At 33.6% G+C, this 16,203-nt stretch overlaps 1 protein-coding gene across 1 annotated transcript in view; it reads right to left on the bottom strand.

The window, feature by feature from the left end:
- The window catches only part of LOC141557871 (T cell receptor alpha chain MC.7.G5-like), a 563,004-nt gene that overhangs the window by 499,077 nt on the left and 47,724 nt on the right, over positions 1–16,203 (bottom strand). The gene's annotated exons all lie outside the window — the stretch shown is intronic.

Below are 16,203 nucleotides of genomic sequence, written 5' to 3'. Positions count from 1 at the left end.
TATATTTTTTACACTTTTAATGTCAGAATTATGGGTACCTGGTGTTAGAGACAGAAAAAAAAAATTACCCTGTAGACTCATTCTCTCTCTCTTTTTTTTTTTTGTCTTTAAAATAAAAGGATTGGATTAGATTGCATCTAAGGCCTTTACTAAATGCAAATACTAAAATTCTCTTACTGAACAACCTTCTTTAGACATCAAAAACTATGCTGCATTCTTTATTTGTTTAAAGGAATTAGGATGAACTTTCATATGAATTAAAAGGGACTTGCACAACCATCTCATCTAACCTGTAAAATAATTAGTTTATCTCCCTCAAAATGTCATTCTCTGTTCCTGAGTTAACAGTAAGATTTTACTCAGAGGCATTTGCAAAGCTGTAATTTACCCTTGGGTGTAAGATGCATATTGATATAGGGGTTGAGGTAAGATATATTCCCTGCTCCTAGGGTTCCCACAGCTCAAATTCCTCATTTCTTCTGGGGAAAATATTTTAATTGAAGTAAATGGGACCTTCTGGGAAAGGAATATTTAACAGGGATCCTATGATTATGAGTTAAAGACAAAAGACCAAACTTAAAGCAATTTATTAGTCTGCCAAAGAATATTGTACTCACTGAAAAGCAACTTCAGTTTCCTAGGATATAGAGAGTTTGGATTTTTTTTTTTTATTCTTTCAGTCCATCTGAGAATACAAGCTAAGGAGCAGCATTTTGTGACATCTTAAGAAAGATAAATAAACAATTTATAGGAGAGGTATTGGAGAAAGAGGAAAATTAGTGTCTCATTATATTGAAATCTTCTTTGGGCAGACACTGTCAGCTGACAAAGTACAGGGTCTTATTGTATTCAAAATAAAGTTATTGAAAACTAAGGTTCTAATTTTACAATGTTATGACACCTACATAAATATTTTCTGGGAAATGGAGAATAATAAATTTGGAATGCAACTAGAAGAATTTATTGGAATAAGAAAACATTTCCTGTTTAAGGGTAGTAGAGAGAGAGAGAAGTGACCAAATATTTTTATAATTATGGGGGGAGGGGATCCTTTTAGACAAAACTGCAAGGTCTCTTATTCAAGAAGAATGAGGAGTTATAATAGTGGATAATGGCCTTGCATAATTTATAGTATTTTATTTCTCCTTCAATAGTGAATGGGGACTTTTTAATATTAGTCAACAAGTAGCCGGGGATTACTCCATATAGATATTGTAAAATGATTGTTGTTCCTATCCATTACCCTATCCTCTCGAATCATATGATATCAGTGTACTCATATTCTTTCTTACCACGATGGTTCACTTCTTGTGGGACCTATGTCCCCAACAGCAGATTTCTTTCTTCCCTTTTTAGATTGATTAACAAAACATTTATTAAAGTTTTACTTTGTCCTAGGCATTATACTAAGTATTAGGGATACTAATATGTGCTAAGCAAAGATATATAATACACACACACACACACACACACACACACACACACACACACACACATTTCCTCAGGGTTGGGAGATGAGATTATTGGTTATCCAATAGTTCATCCATAGCAGACACCATCCTGGGGCAATTGCTTTGTAAAAATACAGATTCTTTAAGGATAGGATGCACCTCTTATAGTGCAACTGCCCAAAGGTGGACTGTGTGTTTTGTCACTCTTCCTTTCTGTTCCTTCCTCTCCCCACAACTGAATATACCCTAGGTGTATGAATTTCTAGTCACAGTTTTGAGCAATTGAGAAGGAAAGGTATGTATCACTCCCTTTGATGTCATCTCCCTGGTTCTGCTATTTATGGAAGAAGAAGCAGTCTTTTATGAGTAAAAAGGGTACAAGGGTTTTGTTTTGTGTGGACAGAAGGTCAATGTCAGTCTTTGTCACTTAATGCAACTCTTAGCACATGCCGGGGGCAACAAGTATTATATGACATTTATTTCCTCTCCCTGACAACCCCAAGTTCAACTTACTTTTCTTATAGGAAAGGCTCAGGTTTGCAAGTGCATCAGCCCCATCTAGTGACAAAAATATATAAAATAGAGTGGCATCTCTTATCTCCCATTGTTTCTTAGACCTGCAGAGAGACAGCTATGAGACTTTGTATCATATTTTATATGATACTTTGTTCCTCTGAAGATCATAAGTGTGAGAGTCTGGTCAGTATGCATCTTTTAGTATAGTTTGCAAGCTGAGCATCAGCCTGGAAAACAGAATGAGGGATTTTATTTAGTTCCCTCAGCCAAAATACTCAATTTATGCTGAAAGAGGCTGATCATTTTAAGATTTCAATTTTTTTTTTCATACACCTAATACAAAAGCTATTATTTTTTTTCTTTACATTCCAGATCCTCCTATCTCTAAAAGTCAATCCCTAGGACCTATCAAATTCAGTGTTTCTGCTGAGAATTGATAAAAAGAACTCATGCAGAATAAAATTGATAGATTATTTTAAATAAGTTTTGGTTACTAATAATGTAAGACAAATAAGTTGTTAATTGATATATTTTATTTCTCACATTATTATAATAATTTCAACTATCTTTCCCTCCCCTGAGAAAGCTATCACATATAACAAATAGTATTTCATTAAAAGAGAAAAAAAAAACTGATCACTCCATTGAAAGCATCTGTAAATATATACAAAGTATAAAACTGTGGGCTTCCCATCTTGATAGTGGACTGTTGTCTCATATTTTTTCATTTGAGACTTACTTGATCTTATTAATTTTGTTACATTCGCTTTTGATTTTTTGGTGTGTGATTTTTTTCCCATTTGTGTTTTTGTAATTATGTGTATATTATTGTCTTTAAACTTACTTCACTGCATCAGTTAATATAGATCTTTCATGCTTCCCTGTGTTTATTACATCTATAATTTGATACAGCACAATAATATTCCATTATTATATTATATTTCTGTAAAATTTGCTTAGCCATTCTTCATTCAATTAGCAACTACTTTGTTTTCCAGTTCTTTTCTACCAAAGAAAGTGCTGCCTTAAATATTTTTTTCATATATATGGGGACTTTCTTATTGATTACTTCCTTGAAATATAAGCTTAGCAATGGAGTCTCTAGTTCAAAGGGTATGGATTTCTTAGTCATTTTGTTCACATAATTCCAAATTGCTTTCCAAAATGGTTGCACCATTTCACATTTCCACCATAATTTTATTAGTGTGTTTATCATTCTACAGCTCTTCCAATAAACAATGCTCAATAAGTCTTGGGAAAAATTGGAAATTATTGGCAGCAGAAAAACATTTGATTTAGCATAAGGAGTAGTGCTTAGAGTTTACTATAAATTGAATTTGAAATAGCAAGGCGGTTCTTCTGTAAAAGGAAAAAGGTTATATGATATTTGAAGTTATTATTTCTGTAACTTTTGGAGCAAAATGCCCCTTCTTCTGTGTGTTGCTTGCTACATTAGAATGTAAACTTCTTGAGAAGAGAGGTTGTCTTTGCTTTTATGTTTGTATCCCCACTGCTTCATAAGCCTACAGGTGCTTTTTTCTTCCTATTTTTCATTTCCTTTTTTCCTTCCTCTCTCCTGCCCTTTCTTTCTCTGCTCTCTCCTCTTTCCTCTCCTTCCTCTTTCCTCCCTCCCTTGTCTGTCTCTCTTTCTCTCTCTCTCTCTCTCTCTCTCTCTCTCTCTCTCTCTCTCTCTCTCTCTCTCTCTCTCTCTCTCTCTCTCTCTTTCTCTCTCTCTCTCTCTCTCTCTCTCTCTCTCTCTCTCCTCTCTTTCTTTTATATTTTTAATTTATATTGTTGTGAAAAATAAAATTTATAAGAAACTAGGAAGTGTGAGAAATAGATGAGAATGGAGAAATGTTTTAATGATATTCAACAATAGTCAGACCTTTTAAATTATACAATTAAAGAACATAGAGAAAAAAAGAGATGGTTCAGAGAAGAGTGACTAAAATAATGAGAGTATAACTTGGGTCATTTAATCCTGATAAGATATAGCTAAGGGGTGACACTGTCTTCAAATATTATTTTATTATATATGATGCAAATTAATGTGTGAAAAGTATATGAGTATTAGGAAATATCATGAGGGAAAGACTACTTCCAGTTGGGCAAGATTTCTTTTCATCACAAAATTTCATTGAAAGATAAAGGAGAGAAGGGGAGGCTTGGGTGCTGGGGGAAGCTAAAAGAAATTTTAGTGCCATAGGCAGGCTCCTAGAAATGAATCTTTAAAAAAAACCTTCCAATGCTCCTTGTGCTTTTAATTGAGACTCTGATTATGGAATTCTAGGGCATAAGGAGGGTCATTTCTATTTTGCAATCTAATTATTAGTCTATTTTCTCTCTTCTGCCCCATTCCTCTGCTTTGTCTTTTCTAACTAGGGTCTCCTTCTTTTGTTCTCCATTAGTGTCATTTTATGTTGAACTCCTCCCTAGAGAGACACTGTCAGTTGACAAGATACCGGGTCTACACTGCAAGATACTTAGGTGAGGAAGGTTATTAGAAGTTAAGGACCTAATTATGTGATGATATGACTCCGGCACAGATATTTTCTCAGAAATATTCACAAGATCATAGAAATTTAGAGTTTGAAGGAATCTTTATGTCTATCTTATTCACCCTATACTTGAAATGAATCCCCACTAATCTTCAACAGAACATCATCCAGTCTTTGCTCAAAGCCCTCCAATTATGAGGAAGCCAGTATCTCTCAAGGCAGGCTATTCCACTTTTGGGTAACTTTAATTATTAAGAACTTTTTTGTGGCATCAAACTTAAATTTACTTTCTGCCAACTTCCATCTCTTTCTCCTAAATCCTGGTCTCTCAGGACATACAGAACCCAGCTAATTCCTCTTTCACATGACAGCCCTTCAAACACCTGAAGAGAGCTTTCAGATCTTCCTTCCTTCCCATCCCCCCAGGCTCTTCTCTTCTTTTCTCCTGTTTAAATCTCCCCACATCCTTCTGTGATGGATGACATGAGGGCTTTTTTTTTTTTTTTAATAACATAACAAAGTAGCAAGGCAGTATCATGTAAGAGAAAGAACACTACACATGGAATTAAAAAAACTGGGTTCTCTTCTAGCTTTTTCACTAACTAGTCATGTAATCTTGGGAGAGGTCATTTTATTTCCTTGACTCTTATTTTCAACACTTAAAAAAAAGAGAGAATTGATTTAAATGATCTCTAAAACTTCTCTGAAGCTTGGAAAAAAAGTTATAATTAGTAGAATGTAAATTCCTTTAGGGCAGGGACTATTTTCTTCTTGTCTTTATCTCAGTCACTAATCTGGCCCTTTATATATAATACCTTTTTAAAAAATGCTTGTTGGATTGGCATATAAAATAAATACTATGGTTTTGAGGCTGACAAAGGGTCTGATGTCTGAGATGTGCTTTGTTTTCTAAGATTGGTCATTTTTTCCCTCATTCTTATATAAAAATGGTTAGTTATATGTATATGTGTTTGATTGTCTGTATTCTTTGAGGAAGGATTAACAACAATAGCAACCAAAATTATGATTTTTAAAGATACAAAATATCCCAGTCTTCCCATCAGAATTTGGATGGACAGAATGTCCTATGTATCAAATAGGAAACAGTCAATTCCAGGCCGTTAGCTAGCCATCAAAATCTTATAGTAGGAACTTTGCATTCCTCAATTGAGTAGAGATAAGTGAAGTTATGTATATATCATTAGTACTTTAAAATAGATTCTATGTAAAGACTAGCTATCATTATTGCTATTCTATATCTGATAACAGTAATGCCTCTTACTAAGAGACATTAATCATAGTCTCTCCTACATTCTAATGGAGAAATCATTCTATAGACATACACAGAATGAATTTTTCCCATCTACCTGTTTCTGTGGCTCTAAGTGGTATATCAAAACTATAGTTTATTATTTTGGTTTTTCCTTCCTTCCTTTTTGTAGGGAGCATGTTGTCCAACTATTGTCCTGGCTTCTCATTGCCATTCACAGGTGCAGACTTTTTTTTGGTTTTACTTATTTAAAATTGAAATGAAAAATAAGGGGGGAAAAAGGAGAAAAAGACAGAAAAAGGAAAAAAATATCATGTGCCCGGCAAAACATGAGGGAGGATTCAAAATATGCACCAATAAATTTCCTTTTCAAAAAAGCATATATAATAGAAAACATTATATGCATAACTGTTCATCTTTTTTTGATTCCTTGTAAGTTTTCTTTTGTTCTCTACTGCGCACTTTTTAAACTTATTTTTCCCCTCCCTCCTCATTTTCCCCAAGCAAATTAATATTAAGCATGGATATATTTACACACACACACACACACATATACATATATACATATACATCTACACATCCATTTAAAATAATATAGCTGAGATATAATGTATATTTCTCTTTTGATTGAATCTTTTTTAAGTTTGACTTTGTCTGAGATCAGTGATTATTACTTAATTTTTTTCCAGTTGGTTGTTCTTATTATTGCACATCATGTATAGTATCATTATTGTTTTTACCTTTTCCTACATGATTTTGATTTATAAAATCACAGAATACTCAGCTCTACCCCAAACAGTTTTAAAAATATTTTGGCCTTATTATTTCTTGGTTACTTACAACTTCACTGGCTTCCTCCTGCCCAATTCTAATTTTCCAAGAGACATTTTCTTCCTTAAGACTCTGTATCTCTTTCTAGTTGGTTGACTTCCTTTTCATAATCTTTTTATTTTTTTTATTTTTTTTTTAGATTTTCCTCTATCACATTTAATTTTTAAAATCTTTTTTGAGTTCTTCTATAAATTCTTTTTGGGTAGGTAATAGTTTAACATTACTCTTTGGAGTAGGAAAGATTTTTTTAAACTTCAATTTCCTCCTCTGAAGACGAACCCTGATCTTCCCTATTCCCAAAGTAACTTTTTATGATTACCTTTTTCTGTATATTTTTCAAAAAACAACTTGTTAGTATAGTCACTTGTAGTGCTGGAGTAGGAGAGCAGTTTGGTGCCTTTGGCTTCATTTTAATTCTCCCCTCTGACTTGGAACCCAAAACCAAAAACCCTAACCTCCTATAAGTGGTCCCAGTCAACAGCTACCCTGCCCCATTGCTTCTGTACTCACTGGGCATGTGCTGGTTCCTTCTCTTCTAGGACTACCTCTGTAACACAGCTGGGCCTGGCATTCCTTATCAGCAAAGGTTCCTTCAATTTTCCTGTTCTCAGACTCCAAACTCCCCACACTGTCTGGGAGATGAAAGTCCTTGTGATTGGGGCTAAGGTTACCTCCCAACTCAACTAGGCCAGAGCTCCCTGCTTTCTGTTTCAGTGGCGTCTAGTCTAGAGGTGTTGATATTTCACATAGGCCACATCTCCATCCTGGGGTCTTTCTTCAGGTTTTCATCATTTGTTCCAGAAGGACCACTGTCCTATCCAATTCTTATTTGTTCTGTACTAGTCTACATTCACCCTGAAGTGCAATTTTGTTTTGTTTGTGGGAGAAATGTTGAGAGTTTGTGATTTTCTGATCTACTCCACCATGTTCCCAGAATCCTTCCTTGATGAATGCTTTTAACGTTAAAAAGTCTTTTAATATATGGAAGAAATATCTCAATTAGCACCAAATTTGAAGATGATTAATTAAAACATGGCTACTCATACATCTGAGACCAATCATTGGACTTAGATTTTATAAAGCATTGTAGCCACAAACATAGACATAGATGAGGAAAATCAGAACTAAGAAACAGAAAATATGCAAACACTATCCCTTGTAAAATATGCTTGTTAAATCAAACCACAAAACAAATAAGAAAGAAATTTAAAAAGTAAATAGAACATTAGAAAAACTAGGTATGATAGACCTTTGGAGAAAACTGAATGGCAATAGAAAGGAATATACTTTCTTCTCAGCAGTTCATGGATCCTATACAAAAATTGACCATATATTAGGACATAAAGATCTCAAAATTAAATGTAGGAAGGCAGAAATAATAAATGCCTTCTTCTCAGATCACAATGCAATAAAAGCTACATTCAGTAAGAAGTTAGGGGTAAAATAGACCAAAAAGTAATTGGAAACTGAATAATCTCAAAGAATAACTGGGTGAAAGAGCAAATTATAGAAACAATTAATAATTTCACCCAAGATAATGACAATGATGAGACATCATACCAAAATCTGTGGGATACAGCTAAAGTGGTAATAAGGGGAAATTTTATATCTTTAGAGGCTTATTTGAAGAAAATAGAGAAAGAGAAGATTAATGAATTGGGCCTGCAACTTAAAAAGCTAGAAAAAGACCAAATTAAAAACCCCCAACCAAAAATTAAACTGGAAATACAAAAATTAAAAGGAGAAATCAATAATATTGAAAGTAAAAAAAAAAACTATTGAATTAATAAATAAAACCAAGAGTTGGTTTTACGAAAAAGCTAATAAAATAGATACCTTTGGTAAATCTGATCAGAAAAAAGAAAGAGGAAAATCAAATTGTTAGTCTTACAAATGAAAAGGGGGATCTTTCCACCAATGAAGAGGAAATTAGAGAAATAATAAGGAGTTACTTTGCGCAACTTTATGCCAATAAATTTGATAACTTAAGTGAAATGGATGACTTCCTCCAAAAATATAGGCTTCCTAGATTAACAGAGGAGGAGACAAATTGCTTAAATAGTCCCATTTCAGAAAAAGAAATAGAACAAGCTATTAATCAACTCCCCAGGAAAAAATCCCCAGGACCAGATGGATTTACATGTGAATTCTACCAAACATTTAAAGAACAATTAGCCCCAATTCTATATGAACTATTTGAAAAAAATAGGGGATGAAGGAGTCCTACCAAACTCCTTTTATGACACAGACATGGTACTGACACCTAAACCAGGTAAATTGAAAACTGAGAAAGAAAATTATAGACCAATTTCCTTAATGAATATGGATGCTAAAATCTTAAATAAGATATTAGCAAAAAGACTTCAGAAAATCATCCCCAGGATAATACACTATGATCAAGTAGGATTTATACCAGGAATGCAGGGCTGGCTTAATATTAGGAAAACTATTAGTATAATTGACCATATTAATAATCAAATTAATAAAAACCATATGATCATCTCAATAGATGCAGAAAAAGCATTTGACAAAATCCAACATCCAGTCCTACTAAAAACTCTTGAGAGTATAGGAATAAATGGACTATTCCTTAGAATAATCAGGAGCATATATTTAAAACCGTCAGTAAACATCATATGCAATAGAAATAAACTGCAACCTTTCCCAGTAAGATCAGGAGTGAAACAAGGTTGCCTACTATCACCATTACTATTCAATATAGTACTAGAAACGCTAGCCTCAGCAATAAGAGCCGAGAAAGAGATTCAAGGAATTAGAGTAGGAAATGAGGAAATCAAACTATCACTCTTTGCAGATGACATGATGGTATACTTAGAGAACCCTAAAGACTCTGCTAAAAAGCTATTAGAAATAATTCAGAATTTTAGCAAAGTGGCAGGATACAAAATAAATCCACATAAATCCTCAGCATTTTTATATATCACCAACAAAATGCAACAGCAAGAGATACAAAGAGAAATTCCATTCCAAACAAATGTTGAGAGTATAAAGTATTTGGGAATCCATCTACCAAAGAATAGTCAGGAATTATATGAGAAAAATTACAAAACACTTGCCACAAAAATAAAGTCAGATTTAAATAATTGGAAAGAAATTCAGTGCTCTTGGATAGGCCGAGCGAATATAATAAAGATGACAATACTCCCCAAACTTTTTTTTTTTTTAATTTTTTATTTTATTTTATAATTATAACATTTTTTGACAGTACATATGCATGGGTAATTTTTTACAACATTATCCCTTGCACTTACTTCTATTCAGATTTTTTTCCCTTCCTCCCCCAACCCCCTCCCCCAGATGGCAAGCAGTCTTATATATGTTAAATATATTACAGTATAATTTAGATACAATATATGTGTGTAGAACCGAATTTTTTGTTGCACAGGAAGAATTGGATTCAGAAGGTAAAAATAACAGTTTACATTCATTTCCCAGTGTTCCTTTTCTGGATGTAGCTGGTTCTGTCCATCTTTAATCAATTGGAATTGGATTAGTTCTTCTCTATGTTGAAGAAATCCACTTCCATCAGCATACATCCTCGTACAGTATCATTGTTGAAGTGTATAATGATCTTCTGGTTCTGCTCGTTTCACTCAGCATCAGTTGATGTAAGTCTCTCCAAGCCTCTCTGTATTTCTCCTGTTGGTCATTTCTTATAGAACAATAATATTCCATAACATTCATATACCATAGTTTACCCAACCATTCTCCAATTGATGGACATCCATTCATCTTCCAGCTATGAAAAGGGCTGCCACAAACATTTTGGCACATACAGGACCCTTTCCCTTCTCTAGTAGTTCCTTGGGGTATAAGCCCAGTAGTAGTATGGCTGGGTCAAAGGGTATGCACATTTTGATAACTTTTTGGGCATAATTCCAGATTGCTCTCCAGAATGGTTGGATTCTTTCACAACTCCACCAACAATGCATCAGTGTCCCAGTTTTCCCACATCCCCTCCAACATTCATCGTTATTTGTTCCTGTCATCTTAGCCAATCTGACAGGTGTGTAATGATACCTCAGAGTTGTCTTAATTTGCATTTCTCTGATCAATAGTGATTTGGAACACTCTTTCATATGAGTGGAAATAGTTTTAATTTCATCATCTGAATATTGTCTGTTCATATCCTTTGACCATTTATCAATTGGAGAATGGCTTGATTTCTTATAAATTAAAGTCAATTCTCTGTATATTTTGGAGACAAGGCCTTTATCAGAACCTTTAACTGTAAAAATTTTTTCCCAATTTGTTACCTCCCTTCTAATCTTGTTTGCATTAGTTTTGTTTGTGCAGAAACTTTTTAATTTGGTGTAATCAAAATGTTCTATTTTGTGATCAATAATGGTCTCTAGTTCTCCCTTGGACACAAACTCCTTCCTCCTCCACAAGTCTGAGAGGTAAACCATCCCATGTTCCTCCAATTTATTTATGATTTCATTCTTTATGCCTAAATCTTGGACCCATTTTGATCTTATCTTAGTATGTGGTGTTAAATGTGGGTCCATGCCTAGTTTCTGCCATACTAATTTCCAGTTTTCCCAGCAGTTTTTGTCAAATAATGAATTCTTATCCCAAAATTTGGGATCTTTGGGTTTGTCAAAGATTAGATTGCTATTTTTATTCACTATCTTGTCCTGTGAACCTAACCTATGCCACTGATCAACTAGTCTATTTCTTAGCCAATACCAAATGGTTTTGGTGACTGTTGCTTTATAATATAGCTTTAGATCAGGTACACTTAGTTTCTCCCCAAACTAATCTATTTATTTAGTGCTATACCAATCAGACTCCCAAGAAACTATTTTAATGACCTAGAAAAAATAACAACAAAATTCATATGGAAGAATAAAAGGTCGAGAATTGCAAGGGAACCAATGAAAAAAAAGTCAGAGGAAGGTGGTCTAAGTGTACCTGATCTAAAGCTATATTATATAGCAGCAGTCACCAAAACCATTTGGTATTGGCTAAAAAATAGACCAGTAGATCAGTGGAGCAGATTAGATACAAAGGACAAAAAAGGGTACATCTATAGCAATCTAATCTTTGACAAACCCAAAGATACCAACATTAGGGATAAAAATTCATTATTTGGAAAAAACTGTTGGGAAAACTGGAAATTAGTATGGCAGAATTTAGATATGGATCCACACTTAATACCATGTACCAAGATAAGATCAAAATGGGTCCATGATTTAGGCATAAAGAATGAGATAATAAATAGATTAGAGGAACAGAGGATAGTCTACCTCTCAGATCTGTGGAGGAGGAAGGAATTTATGACCAAAGGAGAACTAGAGATCATTATTGATCACAAAATAGAAGATTTTGATTACATCAAACTAAAAAGTTTCTGTACAAACAATACTAATGCAAACAAGATTAGAAGGGAAGTAACAAATTGGGAAAATATTTTTAAAGTTAAAGGTTCTGACAAAGGTCTCATTTCCAAAATATATAAAGAACTGACCCTAATTTATAAGAAATCAAACCATTCTCCAATTGATAAATGGTCAAAGGATATGAACAGACAATTCTCAGATGATGAAATTGAAACTATATCCACTCATATGAAAGAGTGTTCCAAATCACTACTGATTAGAGAAATGCAAATTAAGACAACTCTGAGATACCACTATACACCTGTCAGATTGGCTAAGATGACAGGAACAAATAATGATGAATGTTGGAGGGGATGTGGGAAAACTGGGACACTGATACATTGTTGGTGGAGTTGTGAAAGAATCCAACCATTCTGGAGAGCAATTTGGAACTATGCCCAAAAAGTTATCAAACTGTGCATACCCTTTGATCCAGCCGTACTAGTACTGGGCTTATATCCCAAAGAAATACTAAAGAGCGGAAAGAGACCTATATGTGCCAAAATGTTTGTGGCAGCTCTTTTTGTTGTAGCTAGAAACTGGAAGTTGAATGGATGCCCATCAATTGGAGAATGGTTGGGTAAATTATGGTATATGAAGATTATGGAATACTATTGTTCTGTAAGAAATGACCAGCAGGAGGAATACAGAGAGGCTTGGAGAGACTTACATCAACTGATGCTGAGTGAAATGAATAGAACCAGAAGATCGCTGTACACCTCAATGCTGTATGAAGATATATTCTGATGGAAGTGGATATCTTCAACATAAAGAAGATCCAACTCACTTCCAGTTGATCAATGATGGACAGAAATAACTACACCCAGAGAAGAAACACTGGGAAGTGAATGTAAATTGTTAGGTTACTTATACCTTCGGAATCTAATACTTAATGTGCAACAAGAAAATGGTATTTACACACATATATTGTATCTAGGTTTTATTGTAACACATGTAAAATATATGGGATTGCCTGTCATCGGGGGGAGGGAATGGAGGAAGGGGGGGATAATTTGGAAAAATGAATACAAGGGATAATATTATTAAAAAATTACTCCTGTATATATACTGTGAAAAAAATTCTAAATAAATAAATAAATAAAATATGCTTGTAATCTGCTAAGCCCCATCAGGGAAATATGTAGTCTCAGATACGCACACAAATAGTTATATTTCAGGAGTTACTAAACAAAGGAGGAATTCAGGGACAAGCCTTCTAAATAGAAAAGGAGTTTTTCTGTAACATCACATTCCTGCTCCAAATGTGCTGGAGAAAAGAGATCATGAATAGCAATAAATTCCTACCATGCATTTAAGGAATAATTAATTCTGGTATTATATAGGCTATTTGCAAAATTAGGCAAAAAAGGAGTCATACCAAATTCCTTTTCTGATGCAAATATGGTGCTGTTACCTAAATCAGGAAGAACCAAAACAGAGAAAGAAAATTACATATCAATTTCCTTAATATACATTGATACAGAAATTTTAAGTAAAATATTAGCAAAGAGACCACAACAACTTGTCAACAGGACATACACTATGACCAAGAGAGATTTATACCAGGAATGCAGGGCTGGTTCAATATAAGGAAAACTTGTTGGCATAATTGACTATATCAAATACAAAATTAACAGAAACCATCTGATAATCTCTATAGATGAAGAAAAAGCTTTTGACAAAGAAAAACACTCATTTCTATTAAAAACACTAGAAAGCACAGGAATAAATGGAATTTTCCTTAAAATTATAAACAGCATCTATCTAAAACCATCAACAAGCTTATGCAATGGGAAGAAGTGAGATGCATTCCCAATAAGATCAAGGATGAAACAAAGATGCCAATTATCACCACATATTGTACTATAAATGTTGGCTTTTAACAATAAGAAAAGAAAAAAAAATTAAAGGAATTAAAAACAATAAGGAGATAACACTATTATTATTTGCAGATGATATGATGATTGATATACTTAGAGAATTTTAGAGAATCAATTAAAAACTACTGAAAATTATTAACAACTTTAGTAATGTTGTTTGTCAAGTCCTGATCATCTCTCAGTTGTAATCCTTCTCTGGGAGTAAGTTTCTTTTCTCTGTGAATCTTTTTCTCTGTCCTCTTCACTTGCGAATCTACAGGATGTCTTCTCCTTGATTCAATCCAGAACTGCTCCTCCAGGCTGCAGTCCCAACTCTGGCCCAGACTCGACTCTCTCCTTGCTCAATGGTGTCTTCTTTTATCCTCCCAGAGAATGAGCATGTGAGAACACAAGGGCTTGTGGGAAAATTATTTCTACCAATGAACTTACTCTTTTTAAACATGCAAGCTCCTCCCCAGAAATTCAAAGGGGTAAAACTCCCCTTAAAGGCGGGAACCAAAGGTGTGGACTAGAGAATTGTTAAGTATGGACTTAGCACTTAGTAAGAACCTATCATCTCATTATCTCATTAGCACTTAGTAAGAACCTAACAGTTGTAGAATATAAAATAAACCCATATAAGTCATCGATGTTTCTATATATTACCAACAAATCCAGCAGCTAGAGATAGAGAAATTTCATTTGAAATAACAGTAGACAAAATAAAATATTTAGGTGTCCACTTGCCAAGACAAATCCAGGAATTCCATGAACACAATAAAAAATACTTCTCACACAAATAAAGTTGTATCTAAACAATTGGGTAAATATTAATTGCTCATGTGTAGGTTGAGTTAATATAAGAAAAGTGATAATTCTACCTAAATTACTAATATATATTCATATATATGTATATATATATATATATGCTTATTCAGTGTCATACCAATCAAACTGCCAAAAAATTTTATATAGCTAAAAAAAATAACAAAGTTGATCTGGAAAAAGAAAAGGTGAAAAGATCAAGAATATCAAGGAAATTAATGAAGAAAAATGCAAAGGATGGTGGCCTACCAGACCCAAAACTCTATTATAAAGCAGCAGTCATCAAAACCATCTGGTACTAGCTGAGAAATAGAATGGTTGATCAGTGGGATAGATTAGGTACACAAGACACAAAAATCAATGACTATAGTAATCCAATGTTTGTCAAATAAAGAGTTTTTATCCCAGAAACTGTAGTCTTTGTGTTTATCAAATATTTTTGGGAACACTGGAAAATAGTATATAACAAATTTGGCATAGACCTACATCTCATACCCCATACCAAAATAATGTCAAAATGGATACATGATTTGGGCATAAAGGGTAATACTATAAGCAAATTAAAAGAACAAGGAATTGTTTGCTATCAGATCTTTGGAGAAGGAATGAACTTATGGCCAAAGAACTAGAGAAGATTATAAAATGCAAAATGGATAATATTGATTACATTAAATTAAAAAGGTTTTGCACAAACAAAACCAATATAGCCAAAATTAGAAGGTCAGCAGAAAACTGGGGGAAAAATTTATATCCATTGTTCCTGATAAATGAGTTCTTTCTAAAATATCTAGAGACAACTCAAATTTGTAAGAATACAAGTTATTCCTCAATTGATAAATGGTCAAATGAAAAATATCAATGAACAGACAATTTGCAAATAAAAAAATTAAAATCATCTATAGTCATATAAAAATGCTCTAAATCACTATTAATTAGAGAAATGCAAATTAAAACTACCCTAAAGTATCACTTCACACCTATTAAATTAGCTCAGATGATAGGAAAAGATAATTTTTGGAGGAGATGTGTGAAATTGTGAACTGTGAAGTTGTGAACTGATTCAACCACTCTGAAGAGCAATTTGGGACTATGTTCAAAAGGCTATAAAGCTTTGCCTTTGATGCAACAGTGCCACTGCTGGGTCTGTCTCCCAAAGAGCTCATAAAAGAGGGAAAAGGACCCACATGTGCAAAAAAAAAGTATATATGGCAGCTGTTTTGTGGTAGCAAAGAATTAGAAAATGAATAGCGGCCCTCAATTAGGGAATGGCTGAACAAGTTGTGGTATATGAAGGTAATGGAATATTATTGTTTTATAAAAATGATGATCAAGCTGAATTAAGAAAGTCTTTGAAAGATTTACATGAACTGAATATGAGTGAAGTAAGCAGAACCAGAAAAACATTGTACATAGAAACAAAAAGGTTGTGTGATGATTAACTATGATAGACTTAGTTTTTTTCAGTAATTCAGTGATTCAAGGAAATCCCAATAATTTTGCATGGAAAATGCCATCTGCATCCAAAAAGAGACCTATGGAAATTGCATGTAG

This window comes from Sminthopsis crassicaudata, chromosome 2, assembly GCF_048593235.1.
Source record: "Sminthopsis crassicaudata isolate SCR6 chromosome 2, ASM4859323v1, whole genome shotgun sequence".
Lineage (NCBI taxonomy): Eukaryota > Metazoa > Chordata > Mammalia > Dasyuromorphia > Dasyuridae > Sminthopsis > Sminthopsis crassicaudata.
This window is presented reverse-complemented; position numbering and strand designations above follow the sequence as displayed.